Raw genomic sequence first — 14088 nt, 5'->3', positions numbered from 1 at the left:
GGCGGTCCGTAAACCATCGCGCTCATTACAATAAATAAATATTGAACAACATCACATACATTACTCCGATCCTATTGTAAGTAGCTAAAGCACTTGTGTTATGGCAAATCAGAAGTAACGACTGTACAACAAACACTCAACCCAAGACAGCATAGAAACTAATAAACCTTTTCTATATCGACTCGCCCGGGAATCGAACCTGGCACCTCGGAGTTGCGCACCAATGAAAATCGGCAAACACACTGCTCGACCACACAGGTTCTTAGAAACATATGATCGTATGTTTTTTTCAACGTCATATTTTGTACGAAAATCACAAATTGTTTGGGGCAATAATATTCAAGCTGAGGTATGGGTAAGAATCAAGTATCATTGAGTCACACAATATAAAAATATGAGCCGAGATGGTCCAGTGGTTAGAACGCGTGCATCTTAAAAGATGATTAGGGGTTCAAACCCAGGTGAGAACCACTGAATATACATGTGCTTAATTGGTGTTAATATTTCATCTTCGCGGCGAAGGAAAACATCGTGAGGAGACCTGCATGTGTCTAATTTGATAGAAATTCAGCCGCATGAGTTTTCCACAAACCCGTATTGAAACAGCGTGGTGGAATATGTTCCAGACGTTCCTTCAAAGGGAGGCCTTAGCCCAGCAGTGGGAAATTTACAGGCTGTTGTTGTTCACACAATACACGATCACTTAAGAACATTTGACGATGAAATGTTTCATTTCTCCGCAATGTTTGTTATTTATAGCGTTCTAAGGTCGCCTTGGTAAATCTAGGGCTTACAAATCGCTGTGATATATATAAAGGATCTATTATAATCCCATTGTATTAGTTAAAGTCGTGTTCAAGTGAGAGTTGGGCCTGCGTTTAAGAAAGAACGTTAATTAATATTGTTTTTAAGGTTTTAAGGCGATGGGTTTTAATTAAGTCTCTGCTATAGAAGACCAACTGGTGATCAAATAATGTACTTCAGTACTGTATATCTTAAAAAGTCTTTGAAAAATCTAGGTATATATTATACGTTTCTCTAAGAGGTAACACACAATAATAATTTTCTATCCTTTACTTTTTACGAGAATTATGTTTATTTTGGAAACGATTTTATGCAATACAGTATTCATATTTATCCAATAAAGTACCTTAAATACATTGTGCATTTAACATAGATCAATATAGTACTTTATAGTATGTAATTTAAATGAATATTTTAGAAGTTATTATGGATTAAAAATGGATTAAAAAAAAAAAAAGAATTGCACCTGCTAGTTTATAATAAAGCATATCACTTGGTGGTAGGGCTTTGTGCAAGCTCGTCTCGGTAGGTACCACCCACTCATCAGTTATTCTACCGCCAAATAACAGTACTCAGTATTGTTGTGTTCCGGTTTGAAGGGTGTTGTGTGTGTTGTTGTTCCGCCAAACTATATTATAAAAAAATCTTAAAATAAAATATAGATATTCGTTAATGTAATAAATATATTATTCTTATTATGTTAGAAATATATCACAATAAAATATATATTATACGCGCCATAAGGTAAGGTAAGGTTAATGTTTGTAGCTATTTTACGCGCTCTTAAAATAATATATATTTGAAAGTACCGTTGCTCGCGAGTCATTATATACACGTGTGTATATTGAATTTATACGTATCATTCATTCGTTAAAACATATAAACATATACAAGTAGCTCTTATGATATCATTAAAATTATTTTCACTTTTAGAAGAACTTTGCTTTGTATTTTGGTTCAAAGCTTTCATGTTAAGCCGCAAATAGTTATTAAGTGTGTGATGATACCACATTACAGTATGTGATAATGATCATTGAAAATAGTATATTAGTATGGTGGTTTATAATATAACTGCAAGCATTGAAATATCCGAGATGGTCCAGTGCTCTTAGAACACGTGCATCTTAACTGATTATTGCGGGTCCAAACCCAGGCCAGCACCACTGAATATTGATGTGCTTAATTTGTATTTATAATTCATTTCTTGTACAACGGTGAAGGAAAATATTGTAAGGAAATTTTCATGTCTCTAATTTCAAAGAAATTTTGCCTCACGTGTATTACACCAACCCGTATTGGTACAGCGTTTGGAATGGAACAACCTTAACCTAGCAACGGGAATTGTTGTATTGTTGTTGCAAGCATTGACATGAAATATATTATAAGATATTTACGTAGATCCCAGGATGGAAAGTCAGAAATATTTTATCGGACTTAATCAGTAAATATTTTGTGTTCTATATTCAAAAAATTCAAATTACCCTTTTTTATGGTAAAGGTAAATGAAATGTATTCTATTTTCAAAATTTTTCAAATAACCTTTTTATGGCATAGGTAGATAAAAAGTATTCTACTTTCAAAAAAATTGAAAGAACTTTTTTTATGGCAAAGGTAGATAAACGTTCGTACATTGCAAATACGAAAGCAACCTTGGGAACTGAGGTTTCACGTTCATTGTGAATTATATTGGCTTAAGTACCCTACATAACGGAACACAACAATACTGAGTATTGCTTCGCAATGTTATTGACGGACACAACATGAACTTACGTTCATCTGAAAATTTACTTTTAAATCCACCTGTGCAGAAAACAATTTTTTCCAAAAAATCTTTTACGGCTGAGGCTACTCGATTGTGGAATGCCCTCCCGCTTAATATCAAATCTGCAACCTCTTTAACATTATTTAAAACTAAAGTTATTAATTATTACCTCACACTCTCACACTGAATGGCGACTAGATACCATTTGTTATTCGTATATATCTGTATATTTATATGTTTTTATGTATGACTCTATGTATATATGTATGTATAAATGTATTTATGTACCTAGCTATATGTATGTAGTAGTTTATTTATGTATTATATTATTTGTATCTATGCATGTAGTCTATTTTACACCACCTACCATTTCTCTGTTGGCTACTACTCCATATCACCTTGGTTGTCTGGAAGAAATCGCTTTAAAGCGATAAGACCGCCGGTTGTACCATCTATTTTTTTTTTTTTTTATGTGTTCTTACTTATCTGTTTAATTTGTGGTGTACAATAAAGTGTTTAAATAAATAAATATATAAATAAATTGCTTCTTGACGGTTGAATATATGCTGGTACTTACCGAGACGGGCTTGCATACAGCCCTATCACCAACAACTATAGAAAAATGATAGTCCAAGACTTGCTTATTGGTTAAGATGCACGCGTTCTAACCACTGCTCTGTCCTGAACAAGCGATTCTCGAAAAATATTATAATTCTAAACGAATATTACTTGGTTCTGTACCCTCGAATGTTGGATGCGTTGATGGGATTTCGTGATGTTCGCAAAATTACTGCAACATTTTAAATGTATTCCAGAGGCAATTATTCGATATGTCAGAATGAAAAAGCAATCACATCCGTTTTATTCGTAACATTTAATATATTGTAAGCCTGGTATGGTACGAGTGATATTGGTGAATGGTTCTTGAATATAGCTTATATTTCAATTTATAAATTTGGTTTCAATTTTTTTTTTTTATTTTTCGTGCTAAGTGCTCGCTTTTAAGAAGAATATCATAGGAATAATAGTTCATAAAAAAGGACCTAACCCATTTAGTTTTCCTCACGATTTTCTTCATGGAATACGAGAGGAATTATTTGAAAAGATTTAAAATATTATAGAAATTCGACTTAATTCTACAAGCGTATATGATTTGGTTGGTGTTCTTTTAAGACATTACTTTTAATAGTATTTTGAATGTATTGTGATAAATCAGAAGACGTATTCTGTAGCACACAAATGAGACCAATTCTATACTAACAGACAACTACTTATACTGAAAGATGAAGCGCGATTTGAATAAGGTTTCGGTATGTAATATTATTATAAGAAACGGCGCAATTCATCCGCTTTAAATTAGTGTTAATTTTTTGTTTCTGTTCTTAATGTAACATTCGTTGCATACCTCTGTGGACATATTCCAATGTACGACCAGTATGAAACAGAAGTGGAAAACAAGAGGATTCATTGAACCATATTCATAACAGAACTTTGGGATCTGCGGTTCTTATAAATAAGAGAATATCTAATCAAAATCAAATTCTTATATTACAGGATCACAACTTATGAAGTCAAGAACTGCTACCAGTTTGAAAATGAATATACCCTGACCTGAAAAACGTCGAAAGCAATTTAGCGGTTTGCGGGTATTTTTTTGTCAATTGTAATTTGCGATTGTTTCCACATACAATATTACAAAGAAATTGCCAGGAGACAATCGTTCCATTCCTAAGATGTGCTGGTATCCATGAATGAAAAAGTGTCTAAGTAATATTAATGGAGAGACTTAATTATTTTTGGACTGATCGCTGAATGCCGGATAAGTAAGATAAGTTTTTCCGTTTGGTTCTAGACTGTCGGTTTCATGGATTCCTTTTGATTTGAGACTTTATCTGTTTGTTTTACGATTGATTTCGAATTTAGAGCATCATTATTATGACTCACTCATCTCAGACATAATTTTCAAATGCAATGGTTTTTGCTTTAATTATGGCGACGGTGACGAGCCTAACCTAGCCTTTCGTTATTTATAGTGATACCTGAATCGATGGTCAGCTAAGTAGGTTTTCACACCTCGTTATTTTTTCTCAACAAGAAAGTAGACGGGCTACGATGCCAATCAGTGGTTCCAATTAATTGGATGTTACGGAAAACTTCTCATTGTGAAACTACATATACGTATATACTTGGTGGTAGGGCTTCGTGCAAGCCCGTTTGGATAGGTACCACCCACTCAACAATTATTCTACCGCCAAATAACAGTACTCAGTACTGTTATGTTCCGGTTTGAAGGTTGAATGAGCCAGTGTAACTACAGGCACAAGGGACATAACATCTTAGTTCCCAAAGTTGGTGGCACATTGACGAAGTAAGGAATAGTCAATATTTCTTACAGCGTCATTGTCTATGGGTGATGGTGACCACTTACCATCAGGTGGCCCATATGCTCGTCCGCCAACCTATAACATAAAAAAAATTATCCAATTTTATGGTAGTCTACCAAATCATATAGAAATATATATCTCAAGCACACAAATCACATTCTTTTATACGAATAACATAAACGTATATGTGAAATGAAATTGCGTCACGCGTATGTGTGGAATAAATAATAATACGGACAGAAGGGATGGCAGAAGGGTCTGCGCGGCAAAAACGTAAACATACAAAGAACGATGGTGAGATTTTTATCTGAAGGTTTCGGGCGCTCTGAATTAGAAAGACTCGGGTCAGGGTCCCAGTTCTGAGTCATCTGGATATTAGGTTAATTAGATTGAAGTGACTACTGTGCTCTAAATTTTACATAAAAGGAAATATACTTTGTATGTAGTTATAATTACGTCAGAATTGTCGAGATGGAACTGTGATGTTAGTATTATATAGATACTCTTTATTGTACACCACAAGGCAGGCTCTTTTAGGCAACATTTGGGCCAGGCCCAGGTTCAGGCCTGGAAGAAGCAACACTGAAGTGTACAGTTAGAAACGCCACATACGAGCAACAGACTACACACACATTGACTGCTACACGCTACATTCCGGTCCATACTGGTTTCGCACGGGTGTAATACTAATAAATATATTGCAGAATTTGTTAATATAAAAGGCGTTTTTCCCGCGAAATAAAGGCACATTAATTTCCTTTTTTAAAAAATAATAATAGAGATGTAAAAATAGGGAAATTTTGCACTTAAATATTCGAAACACTGTTTCGATAACGTGTAGTGCCGAAAGGTCTGTTCTGTCCCAGGATACGTAGTTTTAGAATTGTAAAATGAGAAATAATTCATTTGTGTACCTTTGCTTATAAAATCATTATCGAATGATACTTTTTACGTATATACTGCGAAATGATTCACTGTTTATCTAAGCTCTGTTTTTTTTTAAACTAATCAAAAAAAGTAAATCTTCTTCATCAAAAAAATATTTGTCTGTAATTTTCATATATTTCTTACATCTTTTATCCAAAGCCAAAGTTAATTTCTAAAATACAACACGTAGACAATTATACAATTTGTGAGGAAAACGGTTCGTGTATTGAATAAAGTAACCGGCACAAGTATTAGAATGTTCCGAAAATTCAATTTGGGAACCTTCACGGCCAGTTCTGATTGGATATCGAATAGAGTCTTATCTAGCCCATGCTGAAATGTCACAAGCAAACCTGTTCACGAACTCGGTCCAACTCGTGAAATGTTTTAAGAAAAATAACCCAAGTAACCTTCTTTTATTTGTCGTGCAGTTCTCAACGTAGCAACAGATTGCGACGTCTAATATCTAATTGGATGCTTTCAACTTTTGTGGTTTGGTTGGCTCGAAAAATTTGTAGTTGACATATTTTTTTTAATGTTCTAATTTTAAATTTTCAATATCCATATCATGTTATTTGACAGAAACTTTTTTTTTATATTGCATGTCTGTTATGTGTATTATATTTCTTGTTGATATAGTAGTTAGTTTTCACAGCTGTAAATTTCGAGGTCTGAGGTTTGAAACCTCTGTCGCAAAGTCTAGGAGTTGGCTATTTATCTATCGATGCTTTCTTTTAAATAATGAAAAGTATCTTATAGTATAAGATTCCAAGATAAGAAAATAAGTATTATAGCTGGTTTATCTGTTTGATTAATAGAGAATAAAAAAAATTGTATATAATGTTAGCGTGTGCCATATGCTGAGTAACTTTGGTTTATATAAATTCGTTTGCTAAACAAAAGAGCGAACGTATATTTTAATTAAAGTTTTTTTTTTGTTACAAATAGCCATGAATGTATTTTAATTGTTAGTTCAATCGCACTTTATTTCTTTATATATAATCTATACTAATATTACAAATACTAGCGTTACTCTGTAACAAACTGAACTGTATTTGATAAAACTTTGTATGAACCTAGTTTAATCATAGACCTAGACTTTTGCGCCTAAAATCTGACGAGCAACCCCAAAGATGCAAGCGAAGCCACGAACCACAACTAGTATTTGATGAATACTTTTCATTAAGCAAACAGGCTGAATGGCTGAAAAACGGAAATATTGTATTAAGAATATTTTAACGCAGTGTATAGTATATATACTTCGATCATAACCGTAGGTCGTGAAATTAATCTTAAGCTATGTAACAAAACGTAATCAAAACGCAAAACAAAATCAGTATCACTGTGATATTTCTAACAAACCATTTTTTGATGACCATTCTCAAAACTCCGAAAGCTATGTGCTTTCTTCTTCAGAATGTACGCAAATACCAAACAAGTGCCCTTACTCTAAATCCATGTTTAAACCAAGACCTTTAAATCTTACACCGTTATGAAGTAACTGATGTGAAATTATTTCTGTGATTTTTTTTCTGCCCTCTAAATAATAAATTTAAAACTTTTGTAAGACAAAAATTTAAACGACTTTGACCTATTTCTTTCAATAGCCGCGAAGACCCCGGGCGACGCAGGCCCTGCATGAGCTAACTGGGACTGACTATAAAATACGGCAGTTATATTTAAGCTAGCACATATTTATTTTTACATAAACATATATGTCACCGTAAGAATACAAAATTCGTTAGATTACAATCTGTCTCGTGAGATTGTAAACTGTTGAAATATTGTGAACCGTGAGATATAATTGCTATTTAACGCATTATTTTTCTCTATATTGTAATCTATTGATGGTAAGCGGTCAAATTGTGAACTAACGTAAGTTGAACGCTGATTGGTAAGTTAGATTGTAAGATGTGTTGAGGTAGATTGTAATCTAACGAATTTTTGTAATCTTACGGTGACATATATAGTTTAATATTGTAATAATTTCAAAATAATAATTCACGCAATGACTGAAATCACAAGTTTTCATATACGTGTCGTAAAGTGGACAAGATTACCAATTGGTAGGTTACCGTCGATTCACCAGATATTTTATCCCCAAACATGGATAGTCAGTATTGTGTTTCATTTTGAAGGGTGACTGACAGTGTAATAACAGGCCCAAGGGACATAGCATATTCGTTCCTAAGGTTGGTGACGCATTAGTGCTATGTAAGGATTATTTCTTACAGCGTCAATATCTATAGGTGGTGGTGACCATTTACTATCAGGTAAAATATGGCAGTAGCTCAATAGGCACAAAATAAGCTAAAAGCTAATAATAGCAGATACATCGACATCATAGTATACCAGTATATTATTAAGGTAAAACAATCTCAAACCATAAATAACCCCCAACTGTGACCCATGTTTCAAGCCTTATATATATATATATATATATATATATATATATATATATATATATATATATATAATAGGACCATTTGTTTATTTACCTCAATTTACATAATGATTAATTAATATTTCAATGCATATAAAGTTATGTTCTGTGAAGTTAGATATACTTATTGTTATTAATTATACACGTGTCTAGAAATACACAACACGAGATAAAGAATACTGCGAGATTATTATATATGTAATATTATATAGCATTCAAACTTATACACATTTAATACGAGTAAATAATTCCCTAATAAATATTCTATTACAAGAAATATATCTCATACTTGATATATCAAACATCAATACTCAATCATTATAATAAAAACATGTTCTAAATAATCATACTTAAATAACAAATAAAATGTAGCTCGCCCGCTTTACTAAGGATATTCTAATCTAGGTAAACTAGATACAGATCATGCTCTAGGCTAGGTGATCTAATATCTCTTAATGAAATTCACTTAGAATGATCTGACGTTAAAGAAGATGAACATTTCATTGCTACGTTAATGGATATTTACTTAAAATACTATATTCTACAATTAAATAACACATTTTATAAATGTATGTCGTATATTTGTATATCGTACAATAACAGCCTTTGATTTTCTCACTGCTGCGCTAAAGCCTCTTCCTTTGAGTTTGAAGGTTACTCCACAACACTGCTCCAATGCAGATCAATGGATACACATGAGGCAGAACTTTGTTGATTCTTACATGCAGGTTTCCTCACGATGTTTTCCTTGACCGCCGAACACGAGACGAATTATAAATACAAATTAAGCACATGAACAATCAGTGGTGCTTGCCTGGGTTTGAATCTGCATATAATCCACGCGTTCTAACCACTGGGTAATTTCGGCTCTCTGAGTTACATATTGGATCATTGTTCAATCAAGGCGCTGAACAGATGCGCTGAATCGCGCTATCGTTTGGAAATGATGACGTTATATCAGTGGAAGTAGATATAAGACTTTTATCAGTTGTGCCTCCGTTATCTTTCTTCCAAAAACCGGTGACACTCGTACCACAAATACTATCTACATTAATATTATAAATGTGAAAGTAACTCAGTCTGACCGTCGTTTATTTTGTCCAAACCGCTGAACCGAATTTGATAAAATTTGAATTCGAATATAAATACAGATGAGTAAAAACCCAAGAAGAAATAATTGTACCCCATTCTATAGAATAAGTTATAAGAAATATTGTAATCTTCATTATTATTATAAATGTCAAAGTAACTCTATCTGTCGCTCTTATGCGACCAAACCAAAGAACCGCATTTGATAAAATTTGGTATGAAGCAAGCTATAACTCCAAGAAAGGACATAGCTACTTCGTCTTGCGACTAGGTATTAGTATTATATATGTGACAATATTGCTTCTTTTAAAATAGTTAAGGCAACGTTTATATGTATAGCGACACTGTATATAATAAAATTGGAACGTTACAGAGAAGATTAACACGAAGGCTTGCCAAGGGTGACACGCAAGATCGTGAAGCGTTACACATTTTTTTCACACACCCGACTTAATGTGAGGGAAATGCGTGAGGCGTTTTTCCATCGAGAAAAAAAGCTTACTATACATGTATGTATATAAATATATATATTCTTTTCTTACACTGCCTGTCTGTCTATATATAACACTAGCTTAATAGCTCGTTTGTCATCAAGAATGAAACCCGATCACATATATTATCATTTTTAATGATAATGATGATATGTAAGCTTATACTATGTGATGATCATTAATTATATAGTATAAAACTAAGTCGCTAACCGCAGTCTGTCCCTATGTATGCTTAGATATTTAAAATCACGCAACGGATTTTAATGCAGATTTTTTAAAAGATAGAGAGATTCAGAAGGAAGGTTTTTGTATCTAATATGTGGACAATATAGTAAAGAAACACTGATAATTTTATAAGTTTCTAATGTGATGTCTAAAACAGATTAATTCTGTAGAATATTTAATAACAGTATTGCACCCGTGCGAAATATAGTTGGCTTGCTGTATATTTCCTGATAAGCTTTAAAAATTAAGTCAAACTCAAATAATTAGTAGTTAAACTAGTGAATATCGTTGTTCTCTTTTGACCCCTAAAAGTACTAGTTAAGTCTATGCGTCCTAATCAATATTAAGTTGTAGAGCTTAGTGTATGCAGATTTGGTATTTAGAGCGCACTGCAGACGTCACGATAAGGAATCGGGCTTACACACACATTGTATGTTATGTTACATTGTATATTTACTTGATAGGGATTAGTGCAACCTGTATAGTTAGGTACCATCGCCACGCAGTAATTAGGAATGTTATGGTTTGAAAGATAGTTGAGTCAGAAAAACTACAAATATAATATTTGGAATGGTTGAATCGAATGGTTGTCTATGGGCAGTGCTGACCACTTACCATTAGTTGGCTTACAAGATCGTTAACTCAACCATATTAAAATGAATTATAAGTGGTTCCAAAGATGTTAATTGATATATCATTGTGATAATTGTCTTATGAAATCTATCTGAACTTAGAACACTAATATGCAATGTGGCGTAATCAATAAAAGCGCTGTCATCCTCGTTCCAACCGGGTGTTCCGAAGTGAGCGACGTCCTCAGATTCTGACAAGTGAAGATATACGAAAAATGTTTTGGGTTTGGATTACTTGTGATCGGACTTATCAGTATCAGCACGAATAAACGATGATTATAATGATTATTAGGATTTTGTAGAATAAACAATATTTATTTTATTTTACTTTGGGCTATGTAATGATTGTATTCATTTCTATTACAGTAGAAATGGTACGTCTTCAAAAAAACTCTTACACGAGTTTTCTCAGGTCAGACGAATTTTCTTATTAGTATTTGAATATCAATTAGTAAGCTCCAGAACCTTAATTAAACGGATATCTAAATAAAACGTCACACGTAAACGTTTAATGAGCTTTTGACTATTTAAAAATATTTTAAAGATGTCGTAACCGAATAGATTCATCATATTCCATCTGTGACCACTGCAGCGGTCGCTTGGGTGGATTTTAATTGAGGAAGTACTGATTTAACGTCATTAATTTTCAAATTGAGCCTTAACTTAGAGCTAGCGCGCACTGGTAACTTTTGTCACGGTGACTTTAAAGTGTTTGTCACTGTCACGTCACGTTTACAAAGTGGAGTGCGCTCATTAATAGAGACAGTGACAAAATATTTTCGAAATCGAAGTGTCATTTACCACTATGGATTTCGAAGAGACGGTGGTTCTCTGTGAACCCGTGGGACTCGGCAGAAAAAGACTTTATTTTTCACGTGAATATCTGAATACTCTTTCAATTTTTTATCATAAAGAGCTGGTATCTTTTCCACTTCTTCTATTAGAACATTATTATCAGTATCGTCTTCACGAATGTTTACGTTTTGAATAGATGGTAACGCCATTTGCGCGCGGCAGTCAAAGTGCAGATAGCGCAAGACTGACGACGAGAGTGACAAATTTGTCGATTGCGGACACAAATGTCACCCAATTATCATGTCGTAACGTGCGCACACCTCCATACATATTCATGGACTCGACAAGAGTGACGAAACAGTCACCGTGACAAAAGTTACCAGTGCGCGCTAGCCCTTAGCTATGGATACATTTCATGTTTTGACGTTTCGAAACAAAAACACATCACTACACAGTATAAAACGGAGTCGTTTTCTCTGTCCCTATGTACGCTTAAATCTATAAAACTACACAACAGATTTTGATGCGATTTTTGTTTATATTACATGGACAATTTAGTGAAGAAACACTGATAATTTTAGAATTATGTAATGTGATGTCGTAAATAAACAAATTCTGTAGTATATTTAGTATCAGTATTGTACCAGTGAGAACCGGGGCGGGTCGCTAGTTTATTTATATACCGTCGAAAGCTATCGAAAATATCCGACAAAGACATATCAGACATAGACATAGACTTTTTAACTTTGCCGTTTCGTAAATTCAAATCGTTTGTAAAAATACATTGGTAAAAACAGCATAATATTCGATAAAAGATTTTATAGATGATAAAAAAGCGTGGACTTAATATCTGTTCACTATTGCTAAAATTGTATCTATTTTTTTTTTTATGGAATAGGTTGGCGGACGAGCATATGGGCCACCTGATGGTAAGGTGTCACCATCACCCATAGACAATGACGCTGTAAGAAATATTAACTATTCCTTACATTGTCAATGCGCCACCAACCTTGGGAACTAAGATGCTATGTCCCTTGTGCCTGTAGTTACACTGGCTCACTCACCCTTTAAACCGGAACACAACAATACTACGTACTGTTGTTTAGCGGTAGAATATCTGATGAGTAGGTGGTACCTACACAGGCGGGCTTGCACAAATCCCTACCACCAAGTATCTCAATGTTTTTGCCTATATATTTTAATACCAGCAGCATAGCATTATAAATTTGAAGCAGTGTTAATTGTCTTCGAATATAGAGTTAGTATGGTCGCGATTTTCGCTCGGCAATTATTGGGATAAAGTCGATGAACAGTAATGTATATATATGTTAGAAAGTAAAGTAAAGTAACAGCTTGTAAATTTGCCACTGCTGGACTAATATTCCACCACGCTGTTCCAATGCGGGTTGGTGGAATGCACATGTGGCAGAATTTCAATGAAATTAGGCACATTAGGTTTTCTTAACATGTTTTCCTTCACCACCGAGCACGAGATGAATTATAAACACAAATTAAGCACATATATATAGTGGTGCTTGCCTGGGTTTGAACCCGAACTCATCGGTTAAGATGCACGTGTTCTAACCACTGGGCCATCTCGGCTCTTATGTACGTCATTTATCGAGAAAAGTTCGACATACTTAAAAACTACTTATGATCACAGGAGAAACCACGCGAAATCGTTAGTAAGGTACATCGGAATATCCCTAAATAAAATATAATGAAATTGTCCGTTTCATTTAATCGTAAAATGTTCAAAATGTAAAAAGTATTTCAGTTATATTGAATCCATGACGCTGACGCTAATACCTTAATCTTTAAACTGGGTGAGTGCCTTTTGGATCACTTAAAGTCTCGACCAGTCGCAGCAAGTTTAGGTATTTGTTAACGGAATAATATTCTAAATACATTTTTTAATGTTTTCATACAAAATTTGAATAAATGGTAAGTGGTCATCTTCGTCTTTAGACATAAGGACTGTAAGATATTTTCATCCTATCTTATATCCCCAACCATGTGAACCAAGTTATTTTGTCCTTTATGCACAGGCATTATTAATATTTATACTATATTCGGGCTTTAAAAGCCTTAAATCCCGAGTTTCTTTCGCCGGTTATTCTCACTGGGTAGATTTTCTTCCATATTAATTAATGATTTTTGAATAAGACTTTGACTTTTAATCAGCTGTCAAAACCGAATACAACAGTACAAACTATCATGTTATATACTGCTAAGCAGTACAGATCCATGCTATAATATTATAAATGTGGAAGTAACTTTGTCTGTCTGTCTGTCTCGCTTTCAAACCAAAACTACTGGACCGATTTAAATGAAATTTGGTACACAAATAGTCCAGAGCCCGAGATTTCGTGCTCGGTAGTGAATGAAAACGTCGTGAGGAAATCTGCATGTATCTAATTTCATCGAAATTCTGCCACATGTGCATTCCACCAACCCGCATTGAAACTGCGTGGTGGAATATTTTTCAAAGCCTTAATTAAAGAGGAGGCTTTATCTCAGCAATGGGAAATGTGCA

At 33.9% G+C, this 14088-nt stretch overlaps 1 protein-coding gene and 1 non-coding gene across 5 annotated transcripts in view; one reads left to right on the top strand and one right to left on the bottom strand.

Moving 5' to 3' along the window:
* The window catches only part of LOC124537451 (sodium/potassium/calcium exchanger Nckx30C), a 108883-nt gene that overhangs the window by 47889 nt on the left and 46906 nt on the right, over positions 1-14088 (bottom strand). The gene's annotated exons all lie outside the window — the stretch shown is intronic.
* On the top strand, positions 9739-9845 carry LOC124537693. Its single transcript, XR_006966935.1, has one exon. It is a non-coding gene; the product is annotated as a U6 spliceosomal RNA (small nuclear RNA).

Source organism: Vanessa cardui, chromosome 18 (genome assembly GCF_905220365.1).
Source record: "Vanessa cardui chromosome 18, ilVanCard2.1, whole genome shotgun sequence".
Taxonomy (NCBI): domain Eukaryota; kingdom Metazoa; phylum Arthropoda; class Insecta; order Lepidoptera; family Nymphalidae; genus Vanessa; species Vanessa cardui.
The sequence above is the reverse complement of the archived record's forward strand: the minus strand, read 5'-3'. Positions and strand labels throughout refer to the sequence as shown.